This window comes from Perna viridis, chromosome 5, assembly GCF_037379345.1.
Source record: "Perna viridis isolate PV_CMFRI_1.1 ecotype Kerala chromosome 5, ASM3737934v1, whole genome shotgun sequence".
Taxonomy (NCBI): domain Eukaryota; kingdom Metazoa; phylum Mollusca; class Bivalvia; order Mytilida; family Mytilidae; genus Perna; species Perna viridis.
Genome location: NC_142449.1, coordinates 18,600,130 through 18,614,237, shown reverse-complemented (window position 1 = coordinate 18,614,237; position 14,108 = coordinate 18,600,130).

Here is a 14,108-nt window from a genome sequence, read left to right as displayed (position 1 = left end):
GTCAATCTTGTAGCAACATAACCCTGTTCCAGAAGCCTATTTGTAAGATTTCTAGCGCGATACAAAGTCTGCGTAGTTTCGGCAAGCTCTGGCATAACGTATGAGTTTTGATATGAACACTCCATATCCAGGTGCTGAAGGGATGTTGCCACAGATGAAAGGAAAGTTGACAATTCTGAATGAAAAGTCATCACGTTAGTCGTAAAGTTTGGTCAAAAGTTTTCCTTTACCATCAATTTCTAAGTGTAGGTCAAGATATGCGGCTGACTTTACAGATTCTGTAGTATCCTTTATCTCAAGATCTTTGGGTAGATGCGATATATTAAATCCCCGAAATTAGGATTGTGTTAAACATAATACGCCATCTATATAGCGGAAACTGAGATTAAAGGATCTATCTAACCAATATTCTTTCTTTTGGATCAGATCAGCTATAAAGTCAGCCTCATAAGAGTGAAGGAAAAGGTCAGCAAGTAGAGGAGCACAATTTGTTCCCATTGGAATGCCGACCGTTTGTTGAAAAACGCGTCCACCACACTGGACAAATATGACAAATAAGCATTTTGTAAACATCTTCTTCTGTATGTTTTGAAGATGATTTGGAATTATATCTTTACATAAGAAATGACAAACCTCTGTTGCTATATACAAAAAGTGTTAAGAAAAGCAATCAATAGATGATTGTTGTATTGTAATGCAGCGAGATCCCGACATGTACAGTAAACAGTAAAATGGATCATCGGAATTCAATGAGGAAATTCCGGTAAATAGAACGAAACTAGAACGAGACTTACAAAACCCTTTAATTAAAGACGGTTATAAGTGATCAACCACGTTTTTATTATACTTGGACGTATTGGAGAAGCAATACAATTTAATATAATATAGGAGGTGTGGTTTGATTGCCATTCACCGAATTCCAAAAAGTAAATTTACTTACACATATCTGTTAGCCATGTAGTGTACTAAAATGAGCTCATGAATGATACGGAAGAGGGAAACTGACAAACGGAAGTAGCATAAAATAACGTATGAATATAGAGGTAGAAACTACAACACAGAAGCGAATGAAACAGTATTTAAAGTTGAGCGCTACAGAATGAAAAATCGTGGATCTTTTTATGGCATTTTCAAAAGAGTGTAAGTAAGCTTTCCTTTTAAAAGGTAGGAGAGAATAACAAAGGTTACAAACATAATAAAACAAACGAAATCGAAAATTACTTAAAGACAAAATATCACCATATAACAGAAATTCAGACCAAAGTCAACATGTCTTTCTTTTGAACAAAGTCTGTTATCAAGTCTATCTTATTAGGATGCCAGATCAGGACAGCGAGTGAAGTGTGGCACAAATCGTTTCACAACTGAATACTATAGATGTCTTTGCTTTAACAATAAAATACTATGAGAGGGACAGGTTGTCGTTTCCAATTGTTAATTTACACGGGACATTCTTTGGCTCCTTCATACGGTGTATTTATTTCCCAACTTGTTCGATATGCCTGTGTTTGTAGCGATGTTTTAGACTTTCATGAACGAAGTATCAGTATTATTGATAAATTGTTGAGTCAAGGTTTGCGTTACTATATATTAGTTAAGAGTTTTACTAAATTATTCCATAAATATAACTTATGACAATGTAATAAATAAAGCTCGAAATTTTAAACAGAATCCTTTCAGCCTGGAAAATATTAGAATAATCTTATCCGTAAGCGTTTTCACCGTATAATTTTTGTATCACTTTTAATCTTTGAATTTTGTTGTTTTGTTTTGTTTTGTTTTAATTTTAGTTCTAACATTGACTATCTTGTTAATAAATTGGATAGTAATTCACTCTTTTATATTTCGTCCTACTTTTGTTCCTGTCCCAAGCCAAGAACCTGTCCTCCTGTGGTTGTCGTTTTTTTATGTTTATTGTTATTCGTTCTAAGCTTTTATCTATAGATTAGGTCGATTTTTGTCTTTTACGAATAGTTTTACTTCGCTTATTTCGCCTTTTACAGCTTGCTATATGTATGTATTTTGACCGTCATTGAAGACCCAGCTCTTGTGCAATGATAGATCTGAACAACTGCATTGTACTAAATAGGATGTAAACTCAGTTGAAAAAAAGAGATATTCCATTTGACATTTGTCCAAATATTTAGAAAGTTGACGGCTACTTTTTGATTTAAACCTTAGTGAACAAACATGGAATGAAATCAATGATGTTGTTACGATGGCAAGAACAGGATCCGCTCCAGGATGCTGTGTTATTCCGTATAATGCTTATAAAAATTTCCGAAGGCGCTGAGGAAGTTATTGTAACTGTAAAGTGTGATTTGGAGGAACGGAATTAAACAGAAGGTTTCTTCGTTCGTAAAGAAGACATTCCAAAGATACTTCACTTCCAAACGATATCACTACTTAGCGTAGAAGGCAAGGTATTCTTCTCTGTGATTGGCAACAGAATGACAGAAAGATTACATCGATACATAAATGCCGGCAGGAAGTATACCAGGTTTTTCAGGGTGTATAGGGTATAGTTTGTGTTTGAGTCAGTTGATAAGAGAGGCACAAAGTAAAACAAAACTAATACAGGAGGCTTTGGAACACTTTTAAATCCCTCACCACATCAAGCAGATCATAATTAGATATTTTGGGCACTACAGCTGAGGTTTAAAGTTGGCAGCTGCACGACAACATGGCAAAAGTAATCAAGGGAATCAAAGTTATAGCGGTAATCATGATGAAAACCATAAAACTTCTGTAGTGATGACTTCAATCTTGTAGCAACATAACCCTGTTAGAAAAAGGAATAGTTACTGACTGTACAATTTCTCCCATACTATTCATTATGGGTATGCACATCATCATTAACGTAGCAGAAAAAGAAACAAGAGGGCTAATGAATGAGACAGGAATTTATCTGCCAGCAACTAAATGCTTCATGGAAGATCTAACAATTACAACATCAACCCACGTACAGGCGAGATATATATTGTCAGCACTAACGGAAGTTGTGTCATGGGTAAGGATGAAATTCAGACCTACGAAACAAGATGTATGATTGTAGACTAGGCAGTAAACGCATATGAAAGTGGTTTGATGACAGTTTAAAAGACAGCACTAACGTAAAAAATCCGGACTATGTTTGGGGGACTAAAGAAAACCGATAAGTGTGGTGGGTTACCTGGAAAGCATGAACCTATCAGAACGGAGTGTTACCAACGCTAATATGGCTCCTTATGTCTTTTTTTTCAAATGGCACTATTATCATTGGAGACCATTGACATAACCATTAACATGCACTTCATAAGATGGCTTGGAGTTTCACCAAGTTTTACGGCAATTGGACTGGATGGAAAGATAAGTAACACTGGAATTCAAACATGTACAGGACAAAAATGGTCAGCTAGAAGCAGTTAACCAGACAGAGCATGTTACACCTTATAGCTACAGTGGTAATACTTATGTTGGTAGTCTATATATAAGAATCACACACTTTCAAGAATGGACTAAACGAAAGATTAAAACAAATGGACAATGGTCCAGTTTTGTTTGTTTGTTTGTTTGTTTGTTTGTTGGGGTTTAACGTCCGAGCAGCAATATTTCAGCTATATTCAGACGATGAACATGAAATTGATGATAAAATGAACATGAAATGATGAAATGAAAAAGGGATGGGACACAAGGACAATGGGGTCGACCAATTTTGATTGCCACTGGAAATAGGGAGAGGTGGGTAGGGTCGGGCAATTTAGCCTCCTGTGACGGAGCCCTATGGTTCCTACTCCGGGAGAATACCACAGTAGGGTTCTTTAACGTGCGAGGAACGTGGCATCTTTTCAAATACGGTGCACCACTAGGGTTTGCGGTCAGGTTTTCTGTATTATAGCCTGACAACCCCAGCATGTAACACGCAAGGGGTACCCCATTCCACCACCTGGGGCACACATCCCAGTTGCTCTGTGGGCAGAGCGCCCTAGCCCCCGGCTATGCATACTTTTTGTTCCGGGGTATACTTTTACAGTTAGGCTTCTGGAATAGGGTTACAAGATTGAAGTCATCACTACAGAAGTTTTATGGTCGTCATCATGAACTCGTGGATCGCTACGGTCTATCCGTCTGCGCCATGAAAACTGATTTGTTCAAAGTGTCATAGTTTTCCTTTTTTCTTTCGTCTACTTGACTTGCAGCTCGGCGGGTGTTTCTGGAAAAGCAGAGGACGCTTATCCTTCCGTTGCACCTTCTCCAGGTTCCCAGCTTTAAGTGCCCATTTACTTTTGTTTCTTTGTACTATTATTCTGGTTATTTTTATGTTGTTCGTTGTTTTTCATATCTGGTCTTTAACCCTGGAGGATTACATTCTGTTGATTTCCTATAGAATAGAATATTGGTTCCCTTGATAACTCTATCCCACTTTATTACTTTAGTTACTTGCTTTATACATTTATATTCCCTTTACATTATAAGTTCCGTAACGAATTAAACCGTTTCGTTGCATACATTTCCCTTTAACCCAGTGTTCAGTTGAAATCAAGGGAACGGCAAATTGAAAACAAACAAACGAACAAACAAAAAAACAAAACAAACAAACAAAAATGACATAAAATAAAATAAGAATGAAATAATCGTGTTTGCTAACCTAAATAAGTATTCTGTTTGAGTTACCTGTCTATTCTAGTGCGGAAAAAATACTATTGTTTGTGGATTCTATTACAAAGTGATTCTTTGGATACCAATGACTTTTTAAATATAAATCCATAATACTAAGAATTATATGATTCCTCATTAACAGAAATCAGATGATTTGTAAAGTTCATTGTAAGGACAACATACGTATCGTGGCCTCAAGTCCAAGTTTCCTTAATTAGATATTTGAGTTTTTTCTCAATAATTTTGATAATAACAGCCTTTGTCGTTACGATAATATGATACAACACGCATCATCCCCTCGATACGTGTTTATATCTTGAAATGTTTTCTACGCACTTGTCAATTATCTGTTTCTTTAAAGAAGTCTACAGAATGTTTGCGTTTGGTGAAAAAATGTGTTATTTTTACAGAATTATGCACAAAAATGCTTTCTAAACGTGGGAGAGAAAAAATAGGACCATCATAAATAGCAATACAACGATATTGCAGACCCCCTTGAGTAAGATTTAGATATCATCCATCTCGACAAATTCCCATTACAACACTGGAAATCTTACACATTGGTGTCTGAGATTTAATCATCTTGCATACTCACCGCTGTAATATATCTTATGCTGGTACACTAGTTACTAATCTACATTTGAGTCTATGTAAAACAGCTTGACAAGATAGTTCAACTTTATACCAATTGTATGACGCCCAGTCTTCAATTCACAGAAGAACACAGGTCATGACAGGCCTTAAAACAAAAACTAACGAAAATGTCTGGAAGCATGTTGGCATCTTTCACCAACTTCATGATGATTCAGGTACTTTTATACCATCCCTTTGTCGTCAAAGAAAATTCCCGGTTTCGTTTTCCTTTATGTCATATCCCTACAGTATTTATGCCTCAGTAAATTCTATTTGTTATATTTTCTGTTCAATACCATCACAATTGATACTTTCAATGGCTTGTTTAATGAGTTGTCGTATTAAGAATTTATTAAAAACTGCTAAAACGGGATTTGATTTTCGAACTTTCCATATACGATACATAAATTCGACACAACTAAGTTATTACGTGTCACAAATGTGGTATCATTCGATAGATAATTTAATTACTATATCATGAAACCAAGAAGACTCATTTCCATGTACGAATTTTGCCCGAAAATGAAAAATATTTCCCCTTCCATAGAAAAAGGTCTCATTAACAATAAAATACTCATTCACAGCTTGCCAACACTATATTTAGCCATTCATAAATAAGATGATAATGTATCTAACATATCTGCTCAATAAGGGGCTTAGTCTTTCGTTTTGGGGTAACAATAATGATTATAAAAAGGAGCAGTTTCTGATTTTCTTCTATTTTTCGTTAATGTCCTTTTGGAATACACTAGTCTAAACAAGCTTTCTTATGATACTGTACTTTTATATAGCATCGTAACTTTGAAATGAGCCCACGTTACAAGTATTTGAACTATTTTAATTGCACTAAGATGTAAGGTGAATGAGTAATCAGAGAACCGATGTTCGAGCAGAAATCAAAAGAATATAATCCAAATATAAAGAACAAGACGAGAAAATATGGATACACCGAGAAATATTGTCTACACCACATTCGATGGTGTAATATCTATTTTGCCAGTTTCATTTTGGAATAGACTTGATTATGAAACGGATAAGTGTTCGGTTATTTTGTTGTTATCCTTGTCTACCTCCAGAAAAAAATGCCTCTGCCTGAACCAAAACGTTGATTTTTAGCATATGAATGATGTTGAAAGGACATGTCGCTTATTTCAGGGGTTCATGTTTAACACAACCTCAGTGTAAAGGTAACAAAAATGATTTTAGCTTAAAAAGAGGATTTTTCAGAATTTTCGATTTTCTTCCATTTTACCTGTAAACCAAATACACCATTTTTACTAAAGCACAAACACGCAAAGCAAGGAGTAATGAAATTGAAAAAAATAAGTCAGTTTTAGCGATTTTTGCATCAGGTAGTGGTACATGTACATATTTCGCATCAACTCAAAAACTGCTAGTGAAACCACACTGTTCTTGGTACCATTTTGGATTTTTTCCACAACGTGGTAAAACAAAAAGTGACAAATAAATACAAAAATGCTTCAGTGTATATTTTGTAGAACTTTGATTAGTGAAAAAGAGGTATATGGGGCACTGAAAAATTAATCGAGTTAATGAGTGTGATGGGTACACTGGGGGTTATCTCAATCAACTTATTACATAGCGCTGTCTCGCGTTTATAAAACAAAACCAAGTAACTCTTTTCGGTCCGATTGGTGATGTTGCTTGGAAAAAGGTGCTTTCGTGTATCAATATGACATGTCTTTCTACCAAACGACGTCTTTGGTATTACAAATAAGACTTCTTTGTTTCGAACAAGAATTAAAGAAAATGTTAATGCTGTTATCATAACAGAATATTGAAATTGGCAACAATATATGATTGAAACTTTTGAATTTGATAACAACTTGGTCGATGTAATCACCAACACAGTAGTGAGACTTGTCTGATCACGACTCATTTTGTATATTCTTTATCGAAACTGGTAGTATTATAGATTTCCAATCTCTTAAAACACCAAGTCTTCATTCCTAGAATGGCACATGGTAGAACTTCTTGGTGCTGTATTTGGCTTTCTATTTCGATACGTTCGGTTTTGAGAAGTTTTTGGATCAAGATCTTGCTTTGTATTTGATTTTATTGCCAGTGTTGAGAGGTTAATCCTGAAAACACGTGTACAACATATGGAAATTTGCAATATCTTATGATTAGTACTTTCACATTGAAGAACCAATTCGTGTAAAATTCTTAACAGTCAATGGTAAAAGACATAGCAGCTGCAGAAAGACCCAACGTACAAATATGATCTTACTAACGATCGTTTATTCTGCACAGAGGTAAGCCATACATTTCCGGTTAAAACCAACCAAATCAAATACGCTAACTCTTGCAAAGCGCACATTTCAAAGACAAACTAAATAATTTTGGAATAGCCGAATGACAGGGTAAGACTGCTATTAGGGTTTGTTAGTTATAAATAAAATGAAATTGGTAGTTTATATCACTTAGGCCTCCTGTTTGATATTTTAGAAACTTAACTCATACAAATCATTGGAACGTTTGTATTCAGCATTTTACATCAATCTCATGTAAGCATTAAAGTAACTTTGAATGATTTCATTGGTTTCAAATGAAATATAATACAAACGTATCACTGATTTTAAAAGTTATGTTCCTTATCCTAGGTCTACCTTCTTAAATAGTCTAAATTCTAAAATAAACTGAACGCAAGAGTATGGGTTTGATAAATCAAAAGAGTTGGAAATTTATCGAATGCATCTTTGATTTCTTCTCCGATCAACTGGTTGATTTACATAATATTAACCACGAGCCATCAATACTTGATTTGAACTTTTAAGTGGTAAATGTAGTGAGAAAATGATAGATATATTTACGAGTAGACCCTTAACACAATCCTAATTTCGGGGATTTGATACATCTTATCTACACCAAAGAACTTGAGATAAAGGATACGACAGACACTGTGAGGTCAGCCTCATATCTTGACCTACACTTAGAAATCGATGGTAAAGGAAAACTATTGACCAAACTTTACGACAAATGTGATGACTTTTCATTCAGAATTGTCAACTTTCCTTTCATCTGTGGCAACATCCCTTCAGCACCTGCGTATGGAGTATTCATATCTAAACTCATACATTATGCCAGAGCTTGTCGAAACTACTAAGACTTTTTGTGTCGCGCTAGAAATCTAACAAATAGGCTTCTGGAACAGGGTTATGTTGCTACAAGATTGAAGTCATCACTACAGAAGTTTTATTGTCGTCATCATGAACTCGTGAATCGATATGGTGTATCCATCTGCACCATGAAAACAGATTTATTCAACGGGTTATATTTTGCTTTCCTCGTTTGTCTACCTCGGACTTGACTTTATATGAGCAACTCGGCGGGTGTTTCTAGAAAAGTAGAGAACGCTTACCCTACCGGTACACCTGGACCATGCTCCCATTTTGCTCATTTGCTTTTGTTACTTTGTATGCATTATTTTAGTTACTTTATGTTCTTTGTTGTGTATGTCTGTTTTCCATGTCTGGTCTTTGTCCCTGGATTGCATTTTTTTGATTACCGCTATAATCTTGGTTCCCTTGATTAATCTTTGACCTCATATTAGTAAATGAAAATGATTGAATACTTTAGATTCTGTAATAGGATCTTGTGATTGCTGCATTCTGAACTTTATGTACCATTGTTATATTGATTAGGAATCAGTTACAAGTGTGAAATATAATTACTTCAAAGTCGATTATTATAAAATTAAGGAGGAACTACATCTAGATTGGTTTGAACTTTTAAGTAGTAAATGTAGTGAGGAAATGATATATATATATTTACGAGTAGACTCGTGAAGGAGTAATCAAGGGAACCAAGGTTATAGCGGTAATCAAAAGAATATAATCCAGGGACAAAGACCAGAGATGGAAAACAGACACACACAACAAAGAACATAAAGTAACTAAAATCATACATACAAAGTAACAAAAGCAAATGAGCAACTCGGACTCCAATAAAAACTGGGAGCATGGACCAGGTGCACCGGTAGGGTAAGCGTCCTCTGCTTTTCTAGAAACAACCGCCGCTCATAAAAAGTCAAGTCCGGGGTAGACAAACGAGGAAAGGTAAACTATGACCCGTTGAATAAATCAGTTTTCATGGTGCTGATGGATACATCATAACAATCCACGAGTTCATGATGACGAACATAAAACTTCTGTAGTGATGACTTCAATCTTGTAACAACATAACCCTGTTCCAGAAGCCTATTTGTTAGACTTCTATCGCGATACAAAAAGTCTGCGTAGTTTCGGCAAGCTCTGGCATAACGTATGAGTTGTGATATGAACACTCCATACGCAGGAGCCGAAGGAATGTTGCCACAGATGAAAGGAAAGTTGACAATTCTGAATGAAAGTCATCACGTTTGTCGTAAAGTTTGGTCAGTAGTTTTCCTTTACCATCGATTATTAAGTGTAGGTCAAGATATGAGACTGACTTCACAGTGTCTGTCGTATCCTTTATCTCAAGTTCTTTTGGGTAGATGCGATGTATCAAATCCCCGAAATTAGGATTGTTTAAAGATAATACGTCATATATATAGCGGAAACTGAGATTGAAGGATTTGTCGAAAATTTAACCCACCAGACTATACCTACTTCAGCCTGCTATTCAATTTGCTTGTAAGAATGTATTTATAATACGTAAACAGTGTATGGAGTCATTACACATGCAAACACCTTAAAAACATCAATGGTGTGTACCAAAGAGCTACAAACATGATACCTGTCATGTCAGAAAAAAGCAATGATTAAAGATTAAAAATTATTAAGGTATTTTTGGATACAGGTGACTGCGTGGTGACTTGTTAGAAACATTTAAAATACGAGCTGGGATAAACCACAATAAAATCACTAACTCAAACCAAGCAAAAATTTATATACACGATGTTTGCATTTTTCACGATATATGTGGCTGATACCTGGAATAATGTACCAGATCATATTGTCTCAACTACTAAAGCTAAAATATTTAAAAACAGGCAAGACAATAGTTTGGAAAATTATCATATGCAAACTGATCATACAATAGAATGGACTAAACAGAGAAAAGGATAAACAAATGGAAGCCACTGGTTAACATAGAGGAGCAGATGCTTCTGCACTAGCAAATGTAGGTAGGTAAATAATAGTAGATTTATTCATAAAATTAAGTTGTCAACTACATGGCATAATATGCTGTTTTATTATACATAGTGCACGTGGCATTGGGTTTCCTTTACAGAGGAAGATACTTTATGAGGAACAATTTAAATAATGCAAATCAACGCGTTAATAAAAAAAAAATAACACCCCCTTTTCAAGGGCGTTTGACGTCCGATTGTAATTTCTTTCCACCAACAAAAAAAGCTTATTCTTTTACATTTAACATCCTTTTGCCACCGTACGGATACAATAACGGAAGAAAGGAACAAATGACTGGACACTCTAACAGGTGTACAACATAATGGTGGAGGGACAACTGACGGGCGAACTTTCTTACAAATGTACAACGTGTGGATAGAAAGACAACAGAGAGGAAGAATACTGTAATTGATGTACAGTGTTTGATTAGAGGAACGACCGACCGGGTGGAGTTTTTAACGGATATACAATGTGAAGATGGAGGTACAAATGACGAGACCGATGCTCTAACGAATGTGCAACGTATGGATGAAAGGAACAACTTGTCGAGATGATACTTTAACACATGTAAAACATGTGGATTTAAGAACAACTGACTGGAAGTCACAATTACCGACATGACAGTGTTTTTTATGGACAACTGATCGAACGAAAATCTAACAGATGTTCAACTAGTGGATGGAGGGAAAATTACTGTGTGGGCTATAAGGCAATTATTATGTGTCTTATCGTTAAATATTGACCAATTCTCATAAAGCCAGTAATTTCGTAATCAATCTTTAATCTGCTTTTTCAACCTATTGTTTTCCTTTCAAGTCAACACGTTGCATGAAGCTTCATGAACACAGCATTTTCTAATTACTTGTTTATTTAGTTTATTTTTTGATCACTTCCACAAGAAGTAATAAATTGAAATAAACATCCCTATACTTGTACAAATTAAGTAATTTGATTAATTTTAATCTATGATGATATGTTTTAGAATATTATAAATCATGTCACTTGACTGAATTTTGATTGGTTCAGTACGAGGGTAACAGGGGTGCTCTGGCTTCCAAAGTTCTGTCGCTGAAAAAATCGCAATCTGCCAATTTTTTTTTTTTGGCAAATTGTCAGAAATTAAGCCAAAATAGGTGCCAAGAAATTATTTTATTTTTTTTATATGACAGTATTAAGTCAACTGATGAGTTATCTTTGTCAATTCATCAACATAAGCCATTCATTCATGACATACATGTACCCAAGATTCACCTTTAATGCATGTATAAAGCAGGTTTTTAGCTATAGTGTTAGTCATCATCTAAAACCATTAGTCACTTTTCATATGCAAAATAATAAAGTACTACTCCAGTATTTTACTTCTATCAAAGACTTTATATTACTATGCTATATAGTCCTGATTTTAAAACTTGTTGATATTTGTCTTTTGTGGTCTAAATAAATTTATTTTAAAATATGATATGATTTTTTATTTATTAATTTTCAAAGAATTCCTTTTTTCAAGTGATAAAATTTCTTGCAAAATACCATGAACCTTTAATTGTGTCCCTTTTTGATTATCTCTTTGTCCCTTACACTCCATCTGAATATGATGACTTAATGCCTTCAGTATATACTTAATTAAATATTGGAAATCCCTATTCTATTTGTTAATCGATTTTCCCGCCAAAAACAAACATAAATGGTAAAAGTGTAAACAAATGACATCCATTTTCTTTAGCAAATTTTGCATTTCGAAGCGTTTTAGACACGTCCTGATAAGATAATCAATATTAAGTGAATTAAATTTATTCTATTACAAAGTAAATCTGTTGATGAATGTATCATATAGTTTGATAGGGCTATGAACTTGTATGTGGCCACGTGCACATGGTAATGTTTTGTGTTTATCTTTGACCAGATGAGAGTTTGATATAATAATAAATATTAAATAAATAACATATATACATCTGATTGGACACCTCCCAAGAGGATATTGTGAGTCACTTTTACCTGGTCTAATTACCTTTTATTGGCTTCAGCTGTAAATTTGTTATGGTCAATTAACACTGACCAGCTGTCAACACAATTGTTTAAATGGTGAAATTATCCGTTGCTGACAAATTTCTAGACAATTTTAATGCACAAAACTTATGCGCCAAAAACAAAAATCGCATAATAGTTAATTTTGTCGCAAGATCGAATAAAAAATCGCAAAGTGCGACATTGGTGAAGCACAGCGCTATCCCTGGAGCAATATTCTGCTCTTTCACGTGTCTCAGAGGGTTTCTATTACCCTCTCGTGAAAAGCTAAATTGGTTCCGGTAAAAATTAGGTACCAGTTTAATCGTAGTAAGTAATCAATATGAGCAACGTCCATATCAATAACTGATGGAAGATGGCGATGAGTCGAATGCACGCTTCACAACGAGCGACAATAAAAGCTGAGTAGGGAAGTGTCGGGGCTAAAAATGATTCGTGGGATCATTATGATTAATAGTGACATTTTACATTATTGGTAAGGGAAAATGTTCAAGTTATGGGTTCGAGGCTGCGCCAGTCAACTCATAAACAACAATGTTTCACCCGAACTTTCACAAGTTGTCGCTAGTGCGAATGAATCTATTTATGACATGAATAATATGCATAATTTGAATAGCAGAAATATGAACTTTATTATACCAGAAAACAAGCACAGTACACCTATTATGAACAATCAAAATTTACAAAATTTCCAACCTCATATGCCCTTTCCAGTACTATGAACACCTAGTATGGCGATGCCACAACCTATGTCACAACCTACACCAGGCCTATGTACCACATCACCAGTACTAAATAAAATACCATCTCTGAACCCAACAATTCTCCATCAACCATTCAAGTACACCTTGCACAATTTCAAATGCTGATAAACACTGTCAATCAAATGAATATGCAACTTACAAAACTTGACAGACTCGATGAAATATGTACAAAAATGAATGAGATTGGGAAACACTTTTGCAGATTAGACAATGAAGTTCTTGATTTAAGAAACAACTTTAAGAACAATCTAAAAGAATCAATAACGAAGATTTTCACTAAATTACTGTTGAGGACAGAGTTTCAAAGATGGAAAACGAAAATGAAACACTAAAGTTTGAAAATCACCAGTTGAAGGAAGAATGGCTTAAGGGATGACAACAAACCTAGAAACATTAAAAGTAAATTTGGAAAATACTCAAATCATCAGATGTATCAGATGCAGCTAAGGCAAAATTCTCGGATCGAATATGTCCCTTTCCGGTCTTTCAGCAATATCCGATTGAAATTAGTAATTACAGGAAGGAATTGCTGCCGAAAATGCACACTTGAAAACTAATACGTCAAGGGTACAGAAATGCTAGGGTTGTGATAGACAAGTTATACGTCGACAATTAGTTGGTCAATCCTACAGATGTACCAACCGAAGAACCTCAACCGCAACGTGGGTTTGGTGCTGGGCCTGACTTCAGGCCTAATATGGGACCTCAGTTCCGCCCACCGGTTCCCCAACAACAAAGGTCACAATTCCGTCCACAAGGACCATATTTCCGCCAGCAAAGACCACAATTCTGTCCACAAATACCACAGTTCGCACCGCCGTCAGGATTTCGACCCACAGAAAAAATCGTGACTCATACTTTGTAAGAAATAATTCCAAATCATCTTCCGAAAATACAGAAGAAGATGTTTAGA